The sequence below is a fragment of the Ipomoea nil genome, unplaced genomic scaffold (genome assembly GCF_001879475.1).
Source record: "Ipomoea nil cultivar Tokyo-kokei standard unplaced genomic scaffold, Asagao_1.1 scaffold2144, whole genome shotgun sequence".
In the NCBI taxonomy this organism is placed as follows: Eukaryota; Viridiplantae; Streptophyta; class Magnoliopsida; order Solanales; family Convolvulaceae; genus Ipomoea; species Ipomoea nil.
In genome coordinates, this window is record NW_017618572.1 from 939283 (window position 1) to 951073 (window position 11791).

Below are 11791 nucleotides of genomic sequence, written 5' to 3' on the forward strand. Positions count from 1 at the left end.
GAGAGTACCTGTTATATGGTTTATTAACATGATTTTACCTGTGAACATGAGTTGCTTGTTAAATTTATTGAGAAGTTTATATGTTGAATTATTTAAGCGTTCAGTCTTATATATATAAACATGCCAGTTGATATTATAGGTTGCAAGCATCTAGAAAGTATATGATAGCTTTAAAGATGTATATGAGATGAGTTTGTTGTTATAAGAGAAATCAAATGTTTTCAAAGTATGCTATAACGCTTTACAAGGTTGAGTGTGGTTATACTTAGGTTCGTGCTAACGTGTGTTTTCCTATTTGTCTATGTGTTGCTTGCAAAACCCCTTTCAGGTGGGCCCAGCAGTGAGAAGAGATTGAGTTAGATTAGTCTCTTAGTTTGAGATGTCTAAACTCTAGTTATGTTGGTGACGTTGTTTCCAGATTTAGACTCTTGGTTATTATTATGATGAGGATGATGATGTAGACTTTTGGGGTGAATTTTCCCCCCTTATATTTTATAGTATTTATTATGGGAGTTAGATTTTTATGTTATTTTTAGTTTTACCTCTTAGCTTGTGCAATCACCACGAAGTGGTGGTTGTGGCGGTGACATTCTGATATGAACCTAGTCCAAGATTCAAATAATATGGAATATTGTCCCAAGATTACTCTCAATGCAAAGATAGAGATGGATCAAAATATCTTAAACCTCATGAGAAACTCTTTGTCTCGAATCCTCAAAGACTTGGAAGAATCCCATTGCAGCTTCAAGTACCTCGATGATGCAATCTTCAATCAACTAGAGTCGGATCTAGTTTCCTTCGATTCAAGAACGAGTCCACGAACATAAATCTAAGGTTGAAGAAAGTAAGATTGATTCGAGTCCACGAATCAATTTGCTAGTCGAGTCCATGACTAGCCACTAATTGAGTCCACAATTAGCCATAAGGTTTCTTACACAAGTGCAAAGAAAAACTTAAGAATTTTATTGAATGAAAGCCTCCTTAAAACTGATATGGATGTGCCCTATTTATAGGTATAGGGCAGCATTGTAATCCTAAATACAATGAGAAAAAGAGTCCTAAACCTAATCTAGAAAGCAAGTAATTATAGTCCTATTTAGAAAGGGATTTAAGGAATCCTTTTCTAAATACAAAAAGAGTCCTAAACCTAATCTAGAAAGCAAGTAAATATAGTCCTATTTAGAAAGGGATTTAAGGAATCCTTTCTAAATACAAACTAGTGTTTTCTCTTTAATTCCAAAATATTTAAAATAATGATGACCACAAATAATAAAGCTGATTTGGGTCTTCGATCTTGTGATTGGCCCAATTTGTATTCTTAATGGATCTTCATTATGTTGGGCCGCATCATCCTCCCCTTCTTGAAAAATGATTCGACCTCGAATCTTCTAAACATTGTCTTCGATTTGTGACATTACTTGAAACGGGCCACTTATAATACTTTCCTCTATCGAATGGAATTTTTATTGGACTTTCTTGTTTCTTCCACCATTGATGCTTTAAGGATGTAGTTATGGGCCTTGTGATGAGCCCACTATTTACCCTTACTGGATTCCATGTGTACTGGTTCCTATTACATTCCCACTAGTTATCTTTTTAGTTATTATTTTCGCTGCTTAGTTTATGTTAATGTTTGGATTAGAGTTGTGATTAAGAGATAGAAAAGTGGGGTGTTACAAATTGGTATCAGAGCGGTACGAACCGCGGGAAACTTAGAATGTTTGACCCTTAAGATTGAGTATAGAAACTCTAAGTAAAAGTCCTAGGAAGGACAAGTTAAGGAAAGACCTCTAAGTTGAAGTCTTAAGAAAGACAAGATAAGGAGAGAACATTAAGTGGAAATCCTAAGAATGATAAGATTAGGGAAAGGGCCCTAAGTGATGAATTAAGAAGAGAAAGCTTCGAATTCAGTGATTAAGTATGAGAATCGGAGTTAAGAGAAACTCTAAGTATCAGTTAGTAACGCGGTGAGGTCGTGAGTTTCCTTGCGTTTGCTTATATGTTTTTGTGCTTTATCAATGTGTTTAAAGTGCTTTTGCTTATCTTTTGAAAGTAAAGTAGCGAAGTAAAGAGAGAAGTTGAAAGAGAAAAACCAGGAGTTTGAAAGTTAAAGTTTAGAAGAGAAGTTGTTCTTGTTAAGTTGTTGAAGTATACGAGAATAGATGCCTTTGTTGCTTTGTGTGCTTTGCTTGCTGCAAGTTTTGTCTTAAGATTAGAGAAGTTAGAATCAGCTAACGTTTAGTCGTGCTAACAAGAATGATCTGTTCTGGTCATGTTCAAAGGGTTTCGCGATGCCGCCGCGAAGAGTTAGAGAGGAATCTCCTCGCTCCTCAGGACCTGGAGCGTCGTCATCTACAGACTTGACCGAGAGCCTGCGCCAGCTCACCCAGTTGACTCAGACCATAAGAGCTGTCGTACTCAATGGGAATAACGGTGGTGGTGATGTGTCTAGGAAGATCACGGGACGTAATCCACCGTGTTACTTGGGTCAGGAGGATCCAGAAGTTCTCGAGAGTTGGATCCGCACGTTTGACAAGCTGTTTGACGTGGTAGGATGCCCAGAGGATCAACGAGTAGAGGCTGTTGTGTACTATCTACAAGGAGAGGCCGATCACTAGTGGGTCATGGAGGGACCGACTGTTCGGGCAAGAGAAGGGTTTGACTGGGAGATGTTCAAGATGGTATTGAGGGAGAGGTTCTACCCAGAGCATGTCAAAGTTGCTAAGTATGAGGAGTTCTTGCATCTCGAGCAGGGAAGCTCGACTATCCCGGAGTATCATGCCCGCTTTGTGGCACTAGCTCGATTCGCTCCTACCTTGGCACCTGATGAGGCGAGTAGGGCTAGCAGGTTTATCCGGGGGTTGCACTATGATGCTCAGAAGTTTTTTTCAGTAGCGAGATTTGCAACTTTGACTGAAGCCTACGATGCAGCTGCTGGTTACTCTAGGCTTCAACAGTTGCATCGAGATGCCATGCAGGGAATGAAGAAAAAGAATGAGGGTGTGGTTTCACAGTCGAACAAGGGGCACAGGTTCAATCCACGAGCAGGTTTGGCAATCGAGGCGGGGAAATGAGGAACATGACTATGAGACATGGAGTTGGAGCTGGAGGACCACCGAGTTAGAGAGTTTCGGTATGCCCGAGATGTGGCAAGGACCATCCTAGGACCACTTGTGGAGGATTGCCCGTAGTTTGCTTCCAGTGTGGGAAGCCGGGCTATAGAGCCGCTATTTATCGTTGCCCGAGGACGGAGGGATCCCATGGTACGATCCCGAGCCAGCCACCCAGAGGTCTGATCAATCAGGCGCAGAATCAAGCTATGAGACGTGGTTATCCACCGAGAGGAGGTCCGCACAGAAATGGGAATTATGGACGAGGTGGAGCGCATCAAGGACGTACCGAAGGAGCTGGACCAAGGAGGATCATGGTCATGGGACAGACTCAGGCTGGAGGCCGCAATCTCGAGAAAGGTTACACTCTAACTTGGAATGAGTGTGTTGATTCTTGCATGAATGCTTAATTGGATGTGTATGCTTGAGAAAATTTGTTACAAGTTGTTGCAAGTTGTGGGAAGATGTGCTAGTTTAAAATTTTGGGAACTTAGAAGTTAATTGAGAATTATCTTAGAGAAAAGCTTAGACTTGAATGTTATGAATTAACAAACAAGATATTTGAAGAATGGAAATAAGTGTAAGTAGGGATAAAATCGTTAAGGAACGATTAAAGTTTAGTTAAGAGAGTTGTTTACCGAAGTAGAAGTGAAAACGGGGAAAACGAAAGAAAGAAACGACGAGAAAAGATTTGCATAAGAATTTAATTTAATTTTGAATTGGGACAAGCAATTCCCGGGAGGAATTTGAAAGTCAAAGGATTGTTTAAGAATCGAGAATTTTTAAAGTCGAGGATTACATCCAATTTTGAACCGATTTGAAGATTTGACAAAGTCAGAGGACTGATTGCAATTTGGAGCTGACCTGGATACCCGACCCGGTGGTGGGTCTAGGCCACGGGCCGGAACGGGACCCGTTTCGTGTGACGCAACGTGGTCACAGACCACGTAATGGTCCGTGATCAGAGGCCGTGTCAGCCTCGCTGACACCGGGCTTTGGCGCGGACTACTTGGAGGGCCGCTGCCAAGCCCCTTCACCCAACCCTGATCAGTTTTTCTCCCAAACAAAGCATTGGAAATTCATCGTCTTTTTCTTCTCTTCTTCGCCGCTCACTGCCTCAACCCCAACCAAAAACCTATCTCCTTCAAATCTCCACTTTTCTTCAAGGAAATTACAAAAGTATCTTCCCTAAACCACTCTAAGTACAAGAAAAATACTAGTTGGGTACAAGAAAAATATGCAGAAGATTGCATATGAGTATGATGTATAGTGTTGCACGAGATTGCATATAAGTATGATGTATAGTGTTGCACGAGATTGCATTTGAGTAGAGTATCGCATGAGATTACATAATGAGAATGTTGATTTAAGATTGTTCATCGAGCATGATTATTTTTTTTTTATATTTGAAGCATTGTATATCATGTTTATGTGATGAGAATGTGAGAGCATGAGAGTACCTGTTATATGGTTTATTAGCATGATTTTACCTGTGAGCATGAGTTGCTTGTTAAATTAATTGAGAAGTTTATATGTTGAAGTATTTAATGAGGGAGGCTTGGGAGTCCCTGAAAAGTTTAAAGTCTTAGTCACTACTCCCGTGGGTAGTGATTAGGGATTTTAATGATCTGTTGGCTCAGTCAGAGAAGAGGGGGTTACACCCACATCCTGAAAGCTTGTTGAAGGGGTTTAATGAGTCCTTGGTGGCCTGTGGTCTGCTTACTATATCTATGGTAGGCTATCCGTTCACTTGGGAGAGAGGGCGATGGACGAGGGAATGAGCAGAGGAAAGGCTTGACAAGGCTGTAGCGGAGGAGGCTTGGTGTGAACGGTTTAATGTGGTTAGGGTGTTTAATGTCCCTACGTATGCTTCTGACCATTCGGCTCTCTTCATGTATGTGTTTGCACATGTGGAAGGGGGCAGGGGAAGAGGCTCTTTTCATTTCGAGAATGGCGGGCTGCTAGATGAGGATTGTAGGGATGTGGTTGAGGGTGCATGGGGCCAATCTGTAGCAGAGGTTACGCCGTTGTGGGATAAGGTTAAGGGGGTGGGGTGGTGATAGGTTTAATAAGTTTGGAAAGACTATTGAGGGGGGTTAAGAGAGAGTTGGAAGCTTTGAGGGGGTTGAGGGATACAAGTTCAATAGGTAGGCTGAGGCAGTTGGATGTGGAGTTGACTCGATTGATGGATCAAGAAAATGCGTTTTGGAGGCAAAGAGTGAAATAACATTGGCTTCGCAATGCTGATTCTAATACCAAGTATTTTTATAAGTATGCATCAACGAGAAGACGGATGAATTGGATTGTGAAGTTGAAAAATGGTGAAGGCGAGTGGGTGGAGAGGGGAGCGGTTAAACCTATAATTCTTGACTACTACATGAATATTTCTCAGTCCAATATTGCGGAGATGGAGGAGGAATTTGATTTTCTATAACCACGAGTGATTAGGGAGCAAAAAGAGGGTCTTATGAGGCATTTTACAGACGCGGAGATTAAAGAAGCAATTTTCTGAATGGGGTCGAATAAGTCCCTTGGACCTGATAGTATGAACCAAGGTTTTTATCAAAACTTTTGGGATATTGTGGGGGTGGATGTCAGTGGGTTTGTGTTGGACTGTTTGAATCGTAAGTCTTTTCCTGATTGTTTGAATTATACCAATGTGGTGTTGATTCCCAAGAAACAAGCTCATGAGACTGTAGCAGATCTTAGACCCATTGCACTTTGCAATGTGGTTTATAAGATCATGCATAAGGTTTTGGCCAATAGGATGAAGCCACTGTTGGGGAGTATCATCTCTGAGTTCAAAAGTGCTTTTCTCCTTAACAGTTTTATTTATGATAATATTCTTATTGTTGCAGGGGTTGGCTATTACTTGAGAAGAAAGCAAGGGGGTAATGTGGGTTGGGCAGCATTGAAGTTAGACATGGCTAAGGCCTACGATAGGATGGAGTCGGGTTTTTGGAGGCCATGATGATTCTTTTGGTTTTTGAGAGGGGTTGGGTGGATTGGATTATGTTGTGTGTCACCACAGTCAGATATACTATTTTGGTGAATGAGCAGGAGGGTGGAAGGGTTGTCCCAACTAGAGGTCTCAGACAGGGTGATCATCTTTCTCCCTATCTTTTCATTATTTGTGCTGAAGGGTTATCGATTTTATTGCAGCAAGCACTGAATAGGGGGCTTATTCATGGTTGCAGGGTGGCCAAGGGAGCACCTTATGTATCTCACTTTTTCTTTGTAGATGACAGTTTATTGTTCTTTAAGGCTATGAGCAGGAGGTTTTGGAGGTAAAGTCTTGTCTATCTAAATATGAAGCCATATCTGGGCAGGTAATCAATTATCATAAGTTCAATATTTCCTTTAGTCGTAATACTAGAGGGGATATATGACGGCTGGTGGGAGAGGAACTTAATGTGATAGAGGCCCCAAATTTTGGTAAATATTTGGGTCTACCTTCGGTGGTAGGCAGGTACATGCGTATGGTCTTTTCTTATATTGGACAGAAGATAAGGCAGAGGTTTGTTTCATGGAATAAATGATTTCTGTCACAGGCAGGTATAGAGATTATGTTGAAGAGTGTGGCCCAGGTCATGTCTACATTTACTATGAGTGTATATTTGATGCCTAAACTCTTTATCAGGATTTGGAGCGTTCCATGAATATGTATTGGTGGGGTTCAAAGAGGTGAGGGGAGTGGAATCCACTGGCTTACTTGGGACAGAATGTGTAGGCCTAAAAGGGATGGCGGTTTGGGGTTTAAATAGTTGCACCAGTTTAATTTGGCACTTCTTGGGAAGCAGGGTTGGCGGTTACTCACCGGCCCATCATCTTTGGTGGCACGGATTTATCAAGCCATGTACTATCCTAATTCTACTTTCTTGGAAACTAATATTGGCTATAGTCCTAGTTATTGTTGGAGGAGCATTTTTTATGCTCAGGACCTAATAAAGGCTGGGGTACGTAGAAGGGTTGGTAATGGTTCTATTACTAAGGTTTGGGGCCACCCATGGCTTCTAGACGTTAGTAATCCCTGTGTTTTGACTGATATAATGCCACCACTTAGAGATACAGTTATTGCTAATCTTATGACCACAAATGGTCAGAGTTGGGAATTGGATTTGTTTAGTGATAGGGATGTGGATCAGATTAGAAAAATCCCTATTAGTCCGGATTTTGTAGATGAATGGTATTGGTATCGGGCCCCAAGAGGTAACTATTCAGTTAAATTTGGTTATAGGTTACTCATGGAACAAGAGGTGACACCGTCATAGTCATCTTCTTTTTCAAAGTGGAGTTTAATTTGGGGACTCAAGGTCCCTCATAGATGGAAGGTTTTCATTTGGAGAACTATAAAAGGGATCTTGCTTGTGAAGGCTAACCTCATTTTAATGAGGGTAGACATAATGGCCGAATGCACTGTTTGTGGGAATGGAATTGAACATACATTGCATGCTTTGTGTACTTTTATAAATGCAGGTGAAGTGTGGCGGCAAGCTGGCTATCATGTGGCTCCTATGACTCATGATAATGTTGTTGGTTGGTTGGAAAGCTTATTGGAATCTTGTGGGGGTGCAGCAACGCGTAGAGGTGGCAACAATTTTATACACCATTTGGGAGACACGTAACAAGGCGGTGTGGGAGGCACAGGTATGGCGACCGTGTACCATTTTGTGCAAGGCGAGAGCCACGGTTCAGTCATGGTACAATGTTGCTGGTTCGCTGTCTAGTTCTAATGGCGTCCACGCGGCTCTCTCTTACACGGGGTATGTACCCGATGGAAGAATATGTAGGTTTGACGCAAGAATATCACCAGAGCTTATAGTTGTATCTTTTGGGGCCTGTTCTTTTCTGGAAGGTGGAGGTTTTGATGCGGCTACTAATTGACCCTTAGATTGTATTGACGACCCCTTACTAGCTGAGGCAATGGCGTGTAAGGTGACCCTTTCTTGGATTAAGGCCAAAAGATGGTTGGATGTTTGCTTCGAGTATAATTGTCTTAATTTAGTTCTTGCGCTTAATAGAAATGTCTTAGATCGTTCGTATTTTGGCTCAATTGTTTATTCTTGTAAGTTGCTTGGTAATCAGTATTATTCTTGTGTCTTTCGACACGTTTCACGAACGGCAAACCAGCCTGCTCATGTGCTTGCTAAAGCGGTTGGTTCATGCTCTTGTCATATGTATTGGGAGAGATATCCTCCTAACTCTATTCTTGATTTCTACAGTTAATTGAAGCTCTTGGTTCTAAAAAAATATCGCTATTTTGTGCCATGGTCGCTCGGTAGGAACTGAAGTTACCGTTGAGAACCTACACTTTACTACGGGAACATCTAATTTCATGATAAAGAATGATTTATATCCTGGAGATATTGTACTTTGTAGACATACTGATTTCTTCACTTTTGAAACTTTTTTCTGCTATGGCTACAACAATGCCACCTACTTTAACGGTGAGATGAAACTAGAGCCTAATCGTTATGGGGAATACATTACATCTCGCCATTATGAACAAGGTAACATTACACTACAATCCACAAACTATAGATTATACACTTAATTAACTATATATATTAATTCTTTTTTTTTTGTTGTTATATTTTAGACCAAATAATTGTCAAGGCGATGTCCGCTATCCCACCATCATTCTCGGGCATCCCAAATGTCGTCGGAGCAATGTCCACCACCCGCGTTCCGATCGTCACCCCGAAAGTGCCCTTCAACAAGCGCCACACAGAGTAAAACCAAAAGACAACTTACTCTGTTACAGTCCAAGGCGTCGTAGATTCCAACATAGTGTTCATCGACAGTTGCATAGGTTGGCCGGTATTGCTTACGGATGGCAAGATTCTTGAAAAATCGACACTTTACGAGAGAGCAATTAAGGGACTTCTGAAGGATCTCTGGGTCGTCGAAAATTCAGGTTATACATTTACATATTAGGTTCTAGTCCCCTACACTCACTAGAGTCAGACATGGGCACAACATGGCTTCTACAAGAAACTCTCCGGCGTGCAGGCGGTGGATTAATGAGGTGTTTATGCGGCTAAACTACTGAAGGCACGGTGAAGCTGCCTACAGAAAGGGACTGAGGTGAAGTAATTAAAATTGCCACTTGGCAGCCAACTGACATGGCAATATGATGAGAACATGTAAGAGCAACCACATTAGTGTTTTTTTTAGTTAATTTCTTTTTTGGTCATTCTTCCAAAAGACAGAGCATTTGACCGTGCTCACTGCGCACAAGGAACCCCCCTCACTTTGAGAGGTTGCTCCCACACTGCCGCTGGTGAGACTCGATCCCTGGTCATTCTTCCAAAGTTTCACCTCTGAATTTCTTTTTTGGTCATGCATTTATGGGTGTCAGTCCACTTTTTTTTTTTTTTTTTTTTTTTTTTTTTTTTTTTTTTCAAAACATCATCTTTTAGTCCTATTATTATTGTGGCATGACCATTTTTTGTCATCGATCAATATAACAGTTTAAATGCCGTTAAATACAATGACATTTCGATCTTCAATTATTAATTTTTTTCAAAAAATAAATGAATATAAAAATATAATGGGTCAACACACTATGTATTAAAAAGATCACAATGTCATTGTATTTAATGGCATTTCAACGATTTTGTTGATGGAAGACAAAAAATGGTCATACCACAATAATACTAGGATCAAATGGGGATGTTCTGATAGAAAAATTACTAAAATTGAACTCTCACCTATAAATCTATCGCAACAAATGAAATTAACTCTTTCTTTTGGGGTGATTTTTAGAATAAAAAACTTGGGGTAAATTTGTGTGCTAATAGGAGGGAGGGGTTTTTTTTTTTCCTCTTGCAAATACAAGTTCTTTGTAGGCCTCAGAAATGAAGGAAATACACGCAGTTTGCGCATTTCGCTCACTGCCGCGTCTAGCACGGCACACGCCAACTGGCCAGTCAATGAGTGTTCTTTTTTTCTTTGTCATAATTGTTTTTTTTCTCTCTCTCTCTTTTTTCTCTATCTCCTCTTTCCTACCTAACTTGCAAAAAATATGCATAAAAAATCACCGCAATTTGCGCATTTCGCTCACTGCCGCGTCTAGCACGGCACACGCCAACTGGCTGGTCAATGAGTGCTCTTTTTTTCTTTGTCATAATTGTTTTTCTCTCTCTCTCTCTTTTCTCTATCTCATCTTTCCTACTTGACTTGCAAAAAATATGCATAAAAAATCACTACAATTGAGGTTGCTCCAAAACTGAGAAATTGAAAAAATTGCATGGTATTCATTAGTATAGGGGCCTAATTGTAGTTTTTTTTAGTTCAATGGTTCAAGTGAAATTTTGTGTGTACTTTGATGACCTATTTAATCCTTATTCCAATAATAACAATAACATATTAACAAAACAAATAATTAAGGCCCCGAAACTCCTATAAATATCAAACTAAATGCTTGTGGAATGAGACTTTTTCCCCATTCTCTCTCTAGAGTATTGATATGTTCGGGATCCTCTGACCCTCGATCTCTTTTACCCGAGCTATTATATTTCATTTTTATACATATTGCATTCCTGAGAGTATTTACTTCATCAAATGCATCGGATGGGTTCATCATTAATAGGAATATGAAGAATATGTTGATGCATAAGACAATTTAGACCAAGATATTGATAAGTTTTTGCAACAAATTTGAAGCGATTATATTATTTGTTCGATGGCCTTTAAATATGTAGATTTGGAGAGGCAATTCTGCTAGTTAATTTTTTACATTATTAGCCTTAAATTTAATGTTTACTAAATAAATATTTAACTGGATGAATACATTTAGAACAAAATTAATAGTCAATAAACAATTTATAGTCAAATTGAAAGTCGATGTTAAAAATTGATAAATATCAATAATCAATAATTTAAAGATGATTAATTGTCCAATTGAAAATCAAAAATAGAAATTAATAAACGGTCAAAAATCATTTCGAAATTAACTATTTATGCCAAGTACCTTGTGCTCGGTTTCAAAAAAAAAAAAAAAGTACCTTGTGCTTAGTTGACACCTATATCTTTTCTTTGGGAAAGTATATTGAACAGATACTATCTAGCTTGTAATATTGAGTCCATAGTACTCAAGAAAATTAAAGATAAATGGAATAAGAGTCAAATAGGCCATCGAACTGCACCCAATAATACAATTAGGCCATCGAACTTTAAAAAGCTACAATTAGGTCCCTGAACTAACCAATTCTATTCAATTAGTCCAATTTGTAGGTTTTTCAAGTGGTTAGCAGGTCACCAATTTTCAAAATATTTTTTTAAAATTATTATTTAATATTAATAATTAAAATTTAAAAAAAAAAAAAAAACACAAACCAGATCGCCGGAGACGTCTCCATGGCCGGAGATGAAGAAACCTTCTTCGTCTCCGGCTATGGAGACAGTTATCTTCGTCTCCATAGCCGGAGGCGAAGAAGTTATCTTCGTCTCCAGCTATGGAGACGAAGATAACTTCTTCGTCTCTGGCCGGAGACGAAGGAACCTTCTTCGTCTCCGGCCAGAGACGAAGAAGTTAACTCCGTCTCCATGGCCGGAGACGATAACTTCTTTTATTTTTTTTATTTTTTTATTTTTTTATTTTTTTTTAATTTTGAATAATTATTTTAAGTAATAATTTTTTTAAAATATTTTAAATTAGAGGTGACCTGCTAACAACC